Here is a 10,543-nt window from a genome sequence, read left to right on the forward strand (position 1 = left end):
AACTGCAAACATCCGGGCCCAACACCAGATGGCGACCTATGCTAAGTGTACAACTCTGCAGCTCTACATGCCAAGAACAGATGCATACTGGTAAGTAGCATATTCCTTCTCGGGGATGGCGCCCAGGATATGGAATACACTTCCCCTGAAACCAGACTGAATGCCTCTACCTCATCTTTCAAAAAGGAAGTTAAAGCGATTCTCATGGCAAAATTCACCTGAACACAGACTAAATAAATTCCGAGATCAACAACTCCCTTACTAGTAATCCTTACTATGTTAAGGCTCCAACTAAACATCCTACTCACTTTATCTGCCCTTGACTTGACTCAATGGGGATGTTTCCTGTTATGTACCCTACTGCTTTTTGCACAAGATGTTATGTATACGTGTGTTACCTGCATTTATTTGTTTGTATAACTAACAGTTGCTTAATGTAAAGCGCTCTGATATCCGCAAGGATCTTGTTCGCGCTCTCTAAAACCCTCAAAATAAAAATAAATAAATGCTATACAAGGCTTCAGCCTGAAGCCTCCAGGTATAATGCCAGCTAGGGTTATAGCATAGTGGCCTTTGGTTTACAGGGTGATGACCTCATATACCGCAGGGCTTTAGCTAGTCAGCCCGGCAAATGTTGGTTCAGTGCAAGGACAGCTAAAAAAATTAGTGCACACAAGCAGCCTGCTTTATTAGCATCATTTTCTTTTAATTGGATGTTTAAAAAGTTTTTTATTTTTTATTTTTGGGAGTTTTACGTAGCACAAATTCGACCCCAATTTATCAGAGCGCTTTATATGAGCACCAGTTACGTTACAGACACATTTGTTATGTTAGGCGTGAGGAGATTACGTAATTTGCCCATAATCACAGGCTGATGAGCGTCCCTGCCGAGACTCTAACCCGGTTCGAGGTCGACCCCTCTAACAGTTAGGCCACATCCTGTTTTTAATGGCAAAAACGAGGCTGAAGCCTTGATGGCCACATTGCGCGTCAAAACTAGGTTCCATTAGGTAACTTTCATTCAGTTCTCTGTAAGTTGGAGGCTTGACTTCTACTATTTATAAGTACATGAGATCGGAATGAATCCGAACTCTCTGATTATTTTTTGCTAGGGGTGCCAAATAAATGTTAAAAAATGTGGAGCTGAGACGGGAACCCTGTGGCACTCCCTTGATGAGCTCCATAGTTGGAGAGCGGAAGGGCCCAAGATTAATGGTCTGCGAGCGTTGGGATAAAAAGCTCGAGAGCCATAATAGGGCTTGCCCATAGCTCCAAATCTCCCTAAGTCTCTGGAGCAGTGGGATACTGTGTTGAAGGCTGCAGACAAATCTAGCAGCACCAATAGGACCGTCTGGTTATTATCAAGAAAATATCTTATGTTGTCAATCAGCGATCTGTGCCGATTCCATACTGTACATCGGTCTGAAACTAGATTGTGAAGGATCCAGGCACCCAATAGACTCTCTGTATTCTGTAAGTTGTTTATTAATGTGTTTTTCTAGGAGTCTGCTCATCAAGGGCAGGAGGGAAATGTGAGGATAGTCATTCCTGGCCCTGCGTTAGACTTCACTTTGGTGCCATTAATAATCCACATTTGTAAAGCGCGAACAATCACCCGTAAGGGTCTCTAGGAGCTGGGGGCAGTCGGGAAGATTAGGCAAGCTGTTGCCCAGAGTCACATGGTGCTGGGCTAATCTGCCACCGGCGCTGGGGATCCAACCCTGATCCCCAGATTCCGGAGTCAGTCGCCCTGGCCACGGCGCCACACCTCTTCCCCTATTCATGCTGGCTGGGGTGTATTATGTTTTAAGACGTTTCCCAGATCCAAGTGAAACGATGAGAAAGTTGTAGAAAGATTAGAGTATTCATCACGAAAAAAATGCTTTGAAAAGTAAGTGCTATGTTCTTTATACGCATCTCTGATTTTCAGAAAAAAAACTGCCAATGTCTGTATCGATAGAAAGAATTCTCCCAGAAATCAAAACACAAGGGTGTTGAGTTGTGCTACTAGAGGTAGCGAAGGGAATAAGTCAGGTGAAGGTGGCTTTAAATTATGTTTTATCTTTGCTAATGTGGAAAGAAAGCGCGACCAAAAAACGTTTGACGAAACACTGCGATGCATGGTGACGGTTTACCTGACATTAAACCTGCTATTGGGAATCCATCTACTGTGCGGATTTAAACTCTGCGTTTGCTTTCATCATGTGGTAACCATACAAACATGTGACTTCTTTTGACACTGATCTTCCTTTATTGAAGGTAATGTTTTTGCTTTCAATCTCCTCTGCCCGCAAAATCAGTGTGCCTGGAAAGAGCCTTACTTGACCTTCCACAAAAGCTTTGAACATTCATTTTTTTCTATTCTGCATGCATTTTCAGAATTTCACAATAAACAGAAAAAAAGTCATTCTCGATGTCATAGGTCTTAGGCTGAGATCTCCTTGAACTAAGTTTTGTCAGGAAAGAACAGACACTTTTCAAACTCGGTTTTTGTTAATTATAGGGTTCCAACCACCTGGCAAAAATCTGCTCTTTCCATAAGACTTGTTTTTTGCATTTTAAACTCTGATTGCATTGGATGTGTTATTGCTGTTGTGTAGAGTTGATGTTCATTCCGTCACAGCAAAGGCTGCATTGGTGGTTTTGCAGAAGCCATTGTACACACCTGCAGGACAGCAGCATCTGCCTTTCCTCTGCTTTTTTGTAAGCATGATTTTCTTGATTCACCTTCCAGGACAGATGCAGTTTTGTGCCGTACTTCATCAAAGCCTATTTCCTTGCAGACAGATATGTCCTCTTGAAAGGTGAGTACTGTGACATCTGATTCCCAATCCTAGCCTCATCTAGAACTTGGTGCTAAATACAGTTGGGATGGTCAGCAACAGTCCTGGTCACACAGTGGTATTTCTGCTGGATTTAGCTTCTTGGTGGAAAGAATGGGGAATAACCCAGAGTAAGAAGGTTACTTCTGGTTTGTTTTGAATATTATCCAGGTTCTGTACCACTAGCCTTTGGCTGGTGGTAATCAGTTGACAGAATTACTGTGCAGTGTCATGGTAATATTGTCACTGATATAAATCAATGTTAACAGTGAACGTTTGTGGTAACTCGACATTGCAGCTCTCTCTGAGGCTTCGGTTTGGGTACAGCAACAACCAAATGATAGGTGTTAGAATCCGGGTTCTCTGGTTGGCACAGGTAGGTACTTGTGACAAGCAGGGAACCTTTCCTCTAGTCAGGGTAAGGGGTTACACTCCTAAAATAACCCCTGCTCACCCTCTAGGTAGCTTGGCGCGAGCAGACAAGGCTTATCTCAGAGCGTTATAGGTTACGCATTTGTGAACACATACAGTAACCAAGTGACAACATTACAGATGGACACCACACAGGTTTTTATATTAAAAATAAGGATTCTTTATACAGAGTTACCACAAGACCATTAAACGACAAAAATACACAATACTGTTACTTTAGATGGTAGAAGTTTGCTTAGTTCTCTTAAGTTCTTAAATGCGACACTTTAAGTCAATGTACCTTAGATGCGACACGCAGGGCAACGAAAGTGTTGCAACGATGCTGATGCGATGAAGTTTTTGGTGCAAAGAAATAAAGACATGAAGATCTTCCAGATGCGTTACGCTTCTCCGATGTTGCGAGATGCTTCCGCTCGATGCGATGTTGCAGCGGCGTCACCCCTTTACGCGATGCGACGACAGCAGTTCCGACGGCGGCACGCTTCTCCGTGGATACGAGGCGCTTTTCTTGATGCGGTGCAATGCGACAACTACGATGGCGACACGCTTCTTCCTCGATGCGAGACTCTTCTCTTGATGCGGTGCAATGCGTCAGCTACGATGGCTGCGATGGCGACCTGCTTCTTCGGCGTTGCGAAACACTTCCGGAATGATGCGAGACGCTTCCGCTCGATGCGATGCTGCAGCTGCGACACCCTTTGCGAGATGCGACGACAACAGCTCCGACGGCGGCACGCTTCTCCTTCTTGAGTCGCGCTCACAGCTCCTTGCGGCACGCAGTCCCTCAGAAGGCCCAACAACAGCAGCAGGCACTTCCAAAGAACTCTGGGGAGCTGGGGGGGTTAAGTTCACTGGTCCTGGGACTTCGTTCAGGGGGCAAGCTCAGTACAAACCCTTGGAGATCTTTTTAAGCCCAAGTTGAAATAAAGTCTTTGTAGTCTTTCTCCTCTCCTTCCAGCAGCAAGGCAACCACTGCAGGCCAATCCCCCAGGTCAGGGATAGTACTCCTCCTTACAGCTTTCCCAGTTCCTTCTCCTCAGGCAGAGGTTCTTCTTGTCAAGCAGGATCTCATTTCTTGGGAGCAGGGTCTCAATACTTATACCCCTAATTCCTTTGTTCCTCTGGGGTAGAGGGGCCTTTGCCCAGTCCAAACCAGTTCTTGAGCACTTTGTTGACATGACTCTGCCTTTCTATTCAGTGTGCAGGGCAGAGACATCAGCCGCTCCACAGGAGGTTGAGCCAGCATTGTGGTGGCAGAGCACAGCCCTATTCAGAGTCCAGGTGCACTCCTCCCACCCATCTGGATGTCAGTCTCTCTACCTAGCCCTGCCCCTCTGGGTTTCCCCAGCCCTGTCACTCACACAAACCAGACAGGCAGATACACATCATAGCAGAGGTGGGCTGAAATGGTTAGGCAAGCAAATACCAACTTTCTAAAAGTGGTATTTGCAAACACAGAATATTAAAATAAACTTTACTAAAAGATGTATTTTATTATTCTGAGTTCAGGCATACTAAACACGAATTTCTACCATGTTCCCTGGGTCTGTTAGGATCATAGGAAGTAACACTACTAACAGCCCATTCTGGCCTATGGGAACAGGTAGCCTTGCAATAGTGAAAAACGAAAATGGCTGTAATTCACTATTAGGACATGCCACACACATCAGGGCTTGTCCTACCTTATGCTTACAATGCACCCTGCCCTTGGGCCTACCATAGGGGTGACTAATATGAAGTTAAGGGAAGGTTTAGGGACTGGGAAGTGGGTGCACTTGCCCAGTCAGCATGACCGTACCAGACTGCACGCAGGTTCTGCAATGGCAGACCTTAGACACATTTTACTAGGCCGCTTCTGGGGGTGGCACAACCAGTGCTGCAAGCCCACCAGCGGCATTTGTATTTACACACCCTGGCACTCCTGGTGCACTTTACTGGGGTCTGATAGTAAACCAAATAAGCCATTCAGGGAATCCAACCAACATATACATTTTACATAGGGAGCACTTGCACTGGTTGGCAGTGGCACAGTGCTCTGAGCGGCCAACACCATAAAAACACATGAGGCACAGCGACAAAAAGTGGAAGGGAGACTCACGCCAAGGTGCCAGGTCTAACAATAGGGTTAGAAAAAGGGGGGGAGAGCACAAAAGTAAGGAAACTTCTAATGAACACTTCTAAGTGCAGATTCCTCCACTTGTGAATATTCCCTGACACCAGACTGGATCCTGAAAATTCAAAGCAGTTCTCCTGCACACTAGCAGGTGGCGCTGTGCTAATCCGCGTCCATTCATTCAATTTTGCAAATAAAGAATGGAGTTGGCTATAAGCATCACCGATGCATGCTGACATCTGTTTCTTTCTTACAGTGCCTTCAGATGTAGATTCAGAGCTTTGTTCCTTTTTTCTTCGCTTGTGAAGCATTTCTTTCCCTCAAATTTTCCGGTGTCCAAGGGATGGTACCCCCTAAGACTACAGGCTTTAAGCCTTGTAGGGACTGTCACAAACAGATGTCTGTGACAGATCCACAAGGTGTGCCTTTGGCGCTTGTGTTTGTCGTACCACTGAAAGGCCTACGATGAGTGCACCCAGATGAATCTAAAAGCAAAATGAGATTGTGAGGTGAAGCTCTACTTGATGAAGCACCTGAAGGCTCTATTCTGGTCGTGCTTAAAGTCAAAGTCGAGAGCGGGGACCCGCTCCCAAAGCTGTTCCTGGGACCAGCTTCCTCATGGTCAAATTGTTTGGTTAAATTACATAGGAAAAACAGGAAGTCCAGGCAGGATTGGGGCTCTTCCCGCCACTCTCCGGACAAGGCACAAGGGCATCACAGTGATTCTTAATCTCACTTCCATTCCACCAAAGAGCTGTTTCCATCCCTGGTTCTGTTGCACCCTGAGTTTCCAGGCTCATCGGTGACCTCGCCTCAAGTTAAAGCCTTTTGTGAGCCAATTCTTTGAATATTTGACAGGCTTCCAGTTCCCTCTGGCATTCGTACGGCCCCAAGGATGCACAGGGTCCTCCAGTCTGATTACCCCGATTACTGCTGGTGGATTCGGCCTCCGAGCCATCTAGCCTCTTTAAAACACACCTCAGGTGATGTACCAGTGTCTGGCTCAGCGCTCATATTATATGCCAGCCCCTCGCTAATCAACGCCAGAGCAGGACCTCTAATCCATAATTCTGTCAGACTCCGAGCTGGCTTTGACTCTACAGAGTCAGTATCCAGATCTCGACATGCCAAAGCCTATATTGAACCCATTGAACTTGGATAGAATCCCACTACCACACGGTCTTGCACTTACATTGTACCAGCTTTTTGGCTTGGATTCTGATTAAAGCCAACCATATGGAGATGACAATGGAGGGGACACGAAAGAACTTGCCCCTTCTTATGATGCTTATGACTGTTGCATAGAATTACAGGAGGCCAGTGGATTGGACACCTCACCTGACATTAGTTTACTTAACTCCCTCCCCTCCCCCACCCCACTAATCCCCTGAGACAGAGGCGAGTACTTCTTCATCACAGTAATTGGAAAGGCTGCTGAGGTCCTTGACCAGTTTCCTGAATTTGGAAATGTATACAGACGTCATCAAAGAGGTCCTTCTCCGTGGCAAGGCACTGATCAACCTTTAATGAAGCCCTTACTTAAATGCTATCAGGCACTTGGGCTAAGCCATGTTGTGTCCTCCCCCAGACACCTGTTGCCTTAGACCTGCACCAAATTACCCAGATTTTTTGACCCAGCGTCCAGCACTGGAGAGATTTGTAGTACAGGTGTCGATCAGTAAAGTAAATCCTAATGATTTTACAACCACTCCTCTCTGACAGGAAGGCGAAAAGAGTGGGCACTTTTGGCAAGCGTATGGTATTCTCGGCCAATCTTGCCCTGAATTCGGGGTCTCTTAATGTGACCTGCCTATTGAGGCTTTATACCTGTGCACTTTGGGACATGGTGGGTGAGATCTCTGTGCCCCTCTGTGAATACTTATGATACTCAGTGGCCCAAACAATTTAAGTCTGAATGCAGCCACATTCATTATCTGCTCAGGCTGGTCACCATATATTGTCTAGGCAGAGCTATGGGAAGCAGTGTGGTGCTTCAGCAATACCCATTGATGAGGTCCACAGCTTCTCCAAGTTCATCCATGCATCTTTAATGCACATGGCTTTTAATCACTCCCACCTGTTTGGCGAGAAGGAGGAGTCAGACCTGGAATGTTTTAAGGAGAGCCTAGTCGCATCACGTTTTCTTTGCTTCTTTGCGCTGGCTCCGCAATCCGCACAATTTTGTGCTTTTAGGAGATATGGCAGGGGCATGGAGTTTCGACAGCAAAAGCCCCACCACCCACACAACATGCTTCTTGGCTCTTTCGATGTCGGGCTATAGATCCAACAGACAACGATCTGACCTTCAATATTCCAATATTCTGCCTCTCAGACAATACCTGCAAAACCTCTTTAGTGCTGCCTTAGGGGGCACAGAGCCATCCGGTGGGAGGCAGGATCAGCCACTTCCTACAGGGGTGGCAAAACATCGTATTCAACAAATGGGTTCTGCAGATTGTCCAACTGGGTTACGCAGCGCCATTCCTTTTTGGCCCACCACGCTTGTCACCTTCAACAGAGCGCCTGTCAGAGGACCACCTCTCTGTCTTACGGCAAGGAAGTACAGGCTCATTTGGCCAAAGGAGCCATAGAGAGAGTGCCAGCCTCAGAAGTAGGGAATGGGTGTTATTTACACTACAACCTTGCGCTGTAAAAAGACAACGCCTTCCTGTGCTAAATAAAATTAAACCTTCTCACCCTGGCTGGGGATTCTAGCTGCCCCCCGATCCGGAGACTCGATGGTGGAGATGGACCTGCAGGAGGTGTATTTTCCCATATCAGTCCTGTGGGCCCACAGATTCTACCTGCAGTTCAAGGTCACAAGGACTTTCATTTTGTCGATCTCCATTTCTGCCTCACCAGTGTCTCATAGGTTTTCACAAAGGTGATGGCGGTGGTCGGTGCCCCTTTAGGAGATTGGGGATATCCGTCGTCTTCCACCTCAACAACTGGGTGTTGAAGGCAGGCTTGCCAGAATCAGCCGCGGACCACCTCAAGACGACAGTTAACCTCTTGACATCATTGGGTTTTTCAGTCAAACTGTCAAAGTCACACCTGACTCCTTCTCTGGGGCTCCCCTTTATCAGAGCCATCCTGGATATGGTGCACTTTCAAGTCTTTCCTCCCAACCAATGAGCTCAGGACATTCGAACAATGATCCCAATGTTTCAATCTCTGTTCCTGTTGGAAGAATCTGCAAAGATCTACATTGGTGGCTGCTCAACTGCAATTGGACCAGCAGCAGACCCCTCTCCCTGCCCCACCAAGAATTGACAGTGGTGATGGATGCATCATTATTTGGTTGGGGTATCATCAGTGTGTGGTGGTCGACTCCACATCAATTTCCTGGAGTTGTGGGTTATTGGCTTGGTGTATAAAGCCTTCCAGTCTTCCAAAGGGAAGCTAGTGTAGGTTCTCGTAGACAACACCACCACCATGTGGTATTACAACAAGCCGAGCGGGGTGGGGTGGAGGGAAAGGGTTCTGATTCCTGTGCCATGAACATCTGTGCTTCTGGAGCTGGCTAGATTATATGGGGGATCTCCCTGGTGGTGGATCACCAGGGCACATGAACTCAGCTGCTGGCACCTAGCCAATCACAAATGGTGATTGCATCTAGAGGTGGTACAGGGCATATTCCAACTTTGGGGAGAACCCTGGCTAGATCTATTCGCCATTGATAAGAACATGCAATCTTAGTAATTTTGCACTCTGTGGGTCCCCCAAAAGCTCTCTTGGGGGAGATGCTTTCCATACAGAGTGTATGCCTTCCTGCCGCTACCTCCCCAGCCATGAGTTCGGGAGATCAGGACGACTGTACCAAAGTCATCCTAGTGGCACTGGATTGGGCCAGGAGAGTGTAGTAGCTGAAACATCTGAACCTGAGCATCTATCCTCTGATCAGGCTTTTGCTGCTGGAGGATCTCCTGTCGCAGCAGTAGGGAAGGGTTTTGCATCCGAGCATGTGCAATCTGCATCGCCATGTGCAGAGATTGAGTAGCAGCAGTGGATTTCTTTTGATCTCCCTCTCAAGATCGTTGAAAGCATCTTGACTGCCAGGTGCCCTTCAAGGAAATATGTAAATGCAGGGTGTTGGGACAAGTTTGTCGCATTTTATGGTAGCGGGCAGGTAGACATATTGCTGGCTAAACTGTTGGATTAGTTGTTTGCTTTTGACCCAACAAGGCCATCATGCTGGATCGTTCAGACTTTTTTTTTATCATTTGCTGGTCCAACAATTCTGGTTCAAATCACTGGGTGTGATGCATTTCTAACAGGTTTGCAACGTGTTTCCGCCACCACCCTTTGTAGTGCTGCAGTGGTACTTAAATTTGGTCCTCACCTGTCCGTTGTGTATCTATTTTGAGCCAGTCCACAGTAACTGCTCACTTTAAAAAACATTTTCTGGTAACGTGAACGTCTGCACACTGGGTGAGTGAACTATCGACCCAGCCTCCTGGTTGGACTTGGAAAGGTCATCACCAAACCTTTTTACCCCCTCCTGATTTCTTGAATCTGTTTTTGTTGGCTTTTAGGACACTGTGCCCTTTACCGTTTTTAACCAGTGCTATAGTGGGTATGCTCACTCCCTTAAACATGGTGACATTGGCATACACCCAATTGGCACAAATAATGTACTTGTTAATCACTAGTAAAGAGGTATTGCATGTACCCAGGGCCTGCGCATTAAATGCTACTAATGGGCCTACAGCACTGATTTTGCCACTCACTTAAGTAGCCCTTTAAACATGTCTCAAGCCTGCCATTGCAGCCTGTGTATGCCGTTTTAAACTGCAGTTTCGACTCAGAAAAATAAACCTTTTGCCGGACTCAAACCTTCCTTTTTGATAGCTATAAGGCACGCCTAGAGTAGGGCATGGTGCAGTGTATTTTTAAAAAATTGACACGTACTTCTAAGTTTCACATGTCCTGGTAGTTCAAAACTCTTAGATTTGGTTTTTTTACCACTGCAGGACCTACCTCTGCCATAGGATAACATTGGGTTACCTTATTATATTTAATAAGTGCTAATTTTCAATTGGGAGCAAGAAGGAATGTAGAGTTTGGTGTCCAAAGTATTGTATTTTTAAACCCTCTTTAATGGTAAAGTGAGATTTTTAATAACAAGTCTGAACATGCCACTTTTTAGAAGCTGACATTTTTTTGTCATAACCAT

This window comes from Triturus cristatus, chromosome 7 (assembly GCF_964204655.1).
Source record: "Triturus cristatus chromosome 7, aTriCri1.1, whole genome shotgun sequence".
NCBI lineage: Eukaryota > Metazoa > Chordata > Amphibia > Caudata > Salamandridae > Triturus > Triturus cristatus.